Consider the following 6000-nt stretch of genomic DNA (forward strand, 5'->3'; position numbering starts at 1 on the left):
ACTCTGTCCAAAAAAGTAATGAACAGAACCGGTGACAAAGGGCAGCCCTGAGGAGACCAACACGCACCGGGAACAGGTCTGACTTACTGCCGGCAATGAACCAAGCTCCTGCTGCTCATACAGGGAACGGACAGCCCTTAGCAGAGGGCCCCGGACCCCATTCTCCCGGAGCACCCCCCACAGGGCACCACGAGGGACACGGACCCCATACTCCCGGAGCACCCCCCACAGAGCACCACGAGGGCCCCGGACCCCATACTCCCGGAGCACCCCCCACAGGGCACCACGAGGGCCCCGGACCCCATACTCCCGGAGCACCCCCCACAGGGCACCACGAGGGCCCCGGACCCCAAACTCCCGGAGCACCCCCCACAGGGCACCATGAGGGACGCGGTCGAACGCTTTCTCCAGATCCACAAAACACATGAGGACTGGTTGGGCGAACTCCCATGAACCCTCGAGTACCCGATGAAGGGTATAGAGCTGGTCCAGTGTGCCACGACCAGGACGAAAACCACATTGTTCCTCCTGGATCCGAGGTTCAACTATCGGCCGGATCCTCCTCTCCAGCACCCTGGAGTAGACCTTACCGGGGAGGCTAAGGAGGGTGATTCCTCTGTAATTGAAACAAACCCTCCGATCCTCCTTCTTAAAGAGAGGACCACCACCCCGGTCTGCCAATCCAGGGGCACTGTCCCCGACCGCCACGCTTTCTCACCACCTCGGTGACTTCAGCCCCGGTGATGGGCGAGCCCACCTCCGAGTCCTCAGCCTCTGCTTCCTCATTGGAAGACGTGACGACGGGATTGAGGAGGTCCTCGAAGTACTCCTTCCACCGCCCGACGACATCCCCAGTCGAGGTCAGCAGCCCCCCACCCGCACTGTAAACAGTGCTGGTGAAGCACTGTTTCCCCCTCCATGTTTCTTAAATGTCCGCGTTGGGTCCGATGTCAGTCCCAGGTATTTGAACTCAGTAACGAGGCTGAGCTCGACTCCATCCAGGGAAACACTGGACTGTTTTAAATCAGTTGCTTTTTTACTGAACATCATACAGACTGTTTTCTTTTTGTTAAGTTGTAAACATGATTCCTTGACCCACTTTTGGACATCGGTCATGGCAGACGACCATGAAGTTACATATTGTCCTTTTCTTTATAAGGGGAAAAGATGTTTACATGCAGTCTCCCACAGGCACCTCTGTTTAACTTTATAAATCCAAAAGAATGGCAAGCACTGATGCAATCACGTAAAGATCGATCTTTCTCTGGATTGGAATGGACCAACTTGTTTTCATCTGGTCTGCGAACTGTTCACGCATATTGCAGTTTTGCCTTTAACAGGCATACTTTGAAGTCAGCGACATCAGAAACCGATACACCACTCTTCACGTGTACAGGATACTGCACATTTTCAGATTGTACTGTTGCAGTTACTGTGACCGTGCGCAGTGAGGTCACATTGAAGATTTCACTGGAGAGGTCTGTCATTCCAAAGATGAATTAAGAAGCAGACCAGTCCGTGCACAAGCACGAAAGCAGATTGAAAAAGATCTACAAGCACAGCTACCTCGTTCATACTACCTTGAAAAAATAGAAAATATTTCAGAAGAGGTGTTTCAATCAGGATGCCGTGATGAAGCTCCTGGACCAAAAGTGCTGAAAAATATATCCAGCACTGAAAGGAAAAAGAGCCGACCACATCAAAATGAAGTCCTGAGCATTCAGAAGCTGCTAGAAGACCAAAACGGCGATGACAGTGATGTCCTCCAGAAAGTACTACTTCATCCAAAGGGGCTCATGATGTGGTCAAAACAGACATTGTCTGTCTTCTACCAAAGGTGCAAAGATGACATCATTTACCTTGATGCAACTGGGAGCCTGATCTGTTCTGGTCATATGTGATGGTTCCTTGGTGCTGCTCCAGTCCATTTCTTTCACTTTTTAAGGCTGTACTACAGAGTTGTGACTGGACAGTATTTTGAAGAAGTCTTTGATTTTCCCATAATCCATCGGTGTTTAAGTCATATTATGAAAAATAAAGGATCTTTGTAAGAAAATGTAAGTATTATCATAGGGCACTGGATTATATTAGATATCTTTCGATACATTACTAACCTGTCTATATATCACATGCATTTCAAATTGGCGATGCACACATTTGGGCTGCTTGCCTGCAGCACGACCCTTCCAGAAATGGAAGTGTTCCGGCTAATTTCCACATAGACCGATGAGGGCAGCAAATCCAGGTAAAGTAAGTGACGCGCTGACTGTGCACTTCCATACAAATCCGAAGAGTCCAATGTACAAAAATACAGCTGCTTTATTAGGTTCAAAATAGTGTCAAGTTTCAATAATTCATTATAAAATCCAAATCATTACTTCCATAAACAAGGGCTAAAAACATACAGTGAAGCGGTCAACAAACTGTGTGCTCTTCTGGATTGCCAACACCTGTGTGACTAAGGTGTGGCTCCCCATATGTAGAGCATCACCACAGCACCTCCTAGTGGTGACACATGGCTCCAACAGGAAGGAATCATCTTGAGTGCCACAGTAGTTTTCTACTCTCCATGCCACGGTCCTAAAGTTACCAAGCACCATCAAAACCTGGTAGAGCTCATGAAGCAGACAGATGCCTTGGATGACTCAAAAGTTATGATTGAAGACTACAAGGTAACTGTACTGCACTATAGTGTCATATTACACAGACAGTGTGACACAAAGATTGGCAGCTCATTGATAACATGATTGTACACCAGGCCAGCTTTTATCAGGCCTACTTTATCACTTTATTATGCTTTTAATTGTAATTTCTTTTTTTTTATTCCATCCTTTTGTAATGTATTGTCAATCGAATCATATACGAGAAAAGAGAGTAACACAGGCTATCAGTGAGACAAAATCCTTGCCTGAAATAATGAGGTATAATATCAAATTGCAGGGGCTGGTTTTGTTATCAAAATAGTAATTGTTCCATAATAGTTCCATAGTTTGTAAGTGCATACATACTAGTGCAGATCCCCTTCTTAACTAATAAATACCCCATGTAATGTAAACATGGCTCATTGACCTTATGTAAGACACAAAACCAGTGACGTTCACTTTTGGTATCACTAAAGAGGTTTGGCAACACAACATAAAAGGCTTCCAAAGCAGAGTACAGCGTACGCTCAGAGTTAGATATAGATGTAGTGAAGTGAGCTAACAAAGCACTAAATAAATGTGCTTTGCAGATTGATGTTCTTGAAAATCATTTGAAAGGAGTCGTTCATGGAGCACCGCTCGATGTTCACGGCCCGGCAAATACTTACCATTGTAGCGTGTGAAGGTTCGCCTATTGCCTTTTGCCATTGTTAACGCATTCCTGAGAGCAGCTCAACCCCCCACTCCAAAACTCCTAGGCCATTTTATGACTTTTGGGATGTCGTCACGTCCTGTCTTGTGAATGGCTGATAAGATCGAATACAGTTCAGGAGAAAAAGACTGTGACGATCTATCCTAACCCTCACAGCCAGAAATGAGAACTCTCTATTGACCTTCGAATTGGACTAAAGACTGAATCTCAAACATCCGATTTGAGTAATAAGCCAATTCTTCAATTCATGGACAGTGAGAATGAACTCAACCAATCTGTTCTAATGATGAATTCTTCCCCAGGTCAACAAAGACGCAATGTACAAACATACTGTCGAAATGTTGTTTGGAAAGTTGTGAAGTTGTTAATGTGTTTATCGCAATAGAAATGTATTTCTTGAATTCTCTCCCAAAGACATTCCCACTTGGGATCGGCATATCGAGTTACGGACTGAAACGATTGGTCGAATCCACGGAGAAAAAGGGGCCGCCCCCTTGGTATAAAGGAAGGAGAAATAGCCAGAAACTTCCCTTACCCTTGCTTTTCTTTTCTGAAACCGCTTCTGAGTTGAGTTGGAAGGAGGAGGAGAAAGAGACGGCAGGATGAGCACATGGCTAACATCCCCCGCTGAACTCTGACCTCTCCTTTGTCTCAGATGGACCACAAGAACTTTAAGTTTGAGCCCGTCAGTTGACGTGATTTTGTAACTACCAGTTACTTCTTTTTAAGAACATTTGCATTTTTCCTACAAGACAACAACATTTTTGATCGCTGAGCTTTCAGCGAAACCAATTTGAGTCTAGCTGGTCAATCCAAACCCCAAGGCCCCGAGGAGCTGGAGAGAGACCCCCTCGCCTGCATCAACTTGAGAATTGCCACCCGAGAGACCACGACCAAACAGGCCGTCGGACACCAGAACTTTGGATCGCCGGACCACAGTTGGCGTGGAAAACCTTTCTCACGGTCGTAAGCGTATCTCACAGACCTAGCTCAATAAGACTCACATAACCATCTTACTGACTTTCAGATACAATTTTAGAACATTTTGGGCCAGATCTTGTGACTGGCGCAGTCCATGCGCAACTCTAAACGCAACGTGGTGCACGCGCGATCTTGCATGTGGCGCAGGTTTTGCGCTAAAGGCTGCGCCACTAGGGAGAGGGCGTTATTTAAAAAAAAGAGGCCGACTGAGGCGTGGTTTATTATAAGCAGCACAATTGAAAACAAAAGCGAAATTGCCTTGAAAAGTCTGTTTGAGCGTCGGTTACGCACGGGTTTACGTTGATACTGTAGATCAACGCGCACACCCCTAACACCAAAACAACAACAGTTTTCCATAAATAAACCACACATGCCTTCAAGTGCCACAACACCAGGTCTAATCTGTGTTTTAAGGACACTTTTCCATCGTGTGTCAGTGTTTACCTCCTGGTGATGCTCCTTGTGTAGCCACAGCTCAGTCCAAAAGAAAGAAGCGCGTTTTGCAGGGCGCATAGCAACTTTTTTTTTTTTTTCCAATTCAGCCGCTCCAAGAATCGTGAAGGTGTAGCTCAAATGTTCCAATACACTACAGTTTTCTTGCAACTACTGCATAACTCTGCAACTCCTCCGCAGCCGATATGACAGTTTCTGATCAATTAAATCCTGTACATTTCGTAACTTTGCGCATTCAAACTGTCTCCAACGCGAGGCTGCTACCTCTCTGTCCCGCCCGCTCATCCTGGATCTGCAGTGAGTGGCTGCAGCAGCGGATGGACAGTTTTATTTCTTTAATCTTTATTAAACATTGCGCGCTGCATCACGCATGTTACGCGTTTACAGGAGAACCCCCCCTCGCATCCCACCGCCTTCCGCAGGTCTGGGGAAAGCATGGGGAGGGGGCGGCACCACAACATCGCAATGCGAGTCTGTCCCCCCTCCTGTCCTGCCCACTTTTGCGCCAGGTATGACACTGAAGATTGCAAGGAGCGCCACCCGTCTGCGTACTCGTCTTCTCTACAGCCTGCGCTATGAACCACAAGATCTGGCCCTTTATCTGATTATTCATCCTGTTAGCCTTCTAGGTTATTCTGTTTGCACTTTAATATTTAATGCCGTCTGTTAATTGATTTTGATCATTAAACCTCCATAAACCACAGTTTGCTTTGGTAATGTCTGTGTTTATTATTTCAGACTAAGGGTCCATGTGTACGTCCAAGACCTCATTTCCTTCAGATAAATCTGTAGTTTAGCTTCCTATTCTTACTTTTATTTTGTTCGCTTTTCGAACTGGTGCCTCGTTAAATTTTAAGGCTAATCTACAACTTATTAATTAATTAATAAACAAATTAATTGATTAATAAACCCTCATACCCTACACCATGCACCAACATTTATTGACAGTTTGTCACGGTACTTTTCGCCACATGCTACACTTTGGTCTGGGTTAATGCTTGGGAAGTTATTCTAAGGTTTACCAAAGTGATTCTTAACCGGTGGGTTGTAGAAAGATTTTACCCGTTTAAAGGAAATTTGTATCTACATAAAGAGGATACTAACGCTTTTCTTAATCTGTTAGAAGGAGCCAATGCTTAATCATTTATATTTAATAATAGGCGGCGTTCACGATTTAGAATGTGATGATGTCATAATGTCATATGGAGGGCG

This window comes from Gobius niger (assembly GCF_951799975.1).
Source record: "Gobius niger genome assembly, chromosome: 2".
NCBI classification, from domain to species: domain Eukaryota; kingdom Metazoa; phylum Chordata; class Actinopteri; order Gobiiformes; family Gobiidae; genus Gobius; species Gobius niger.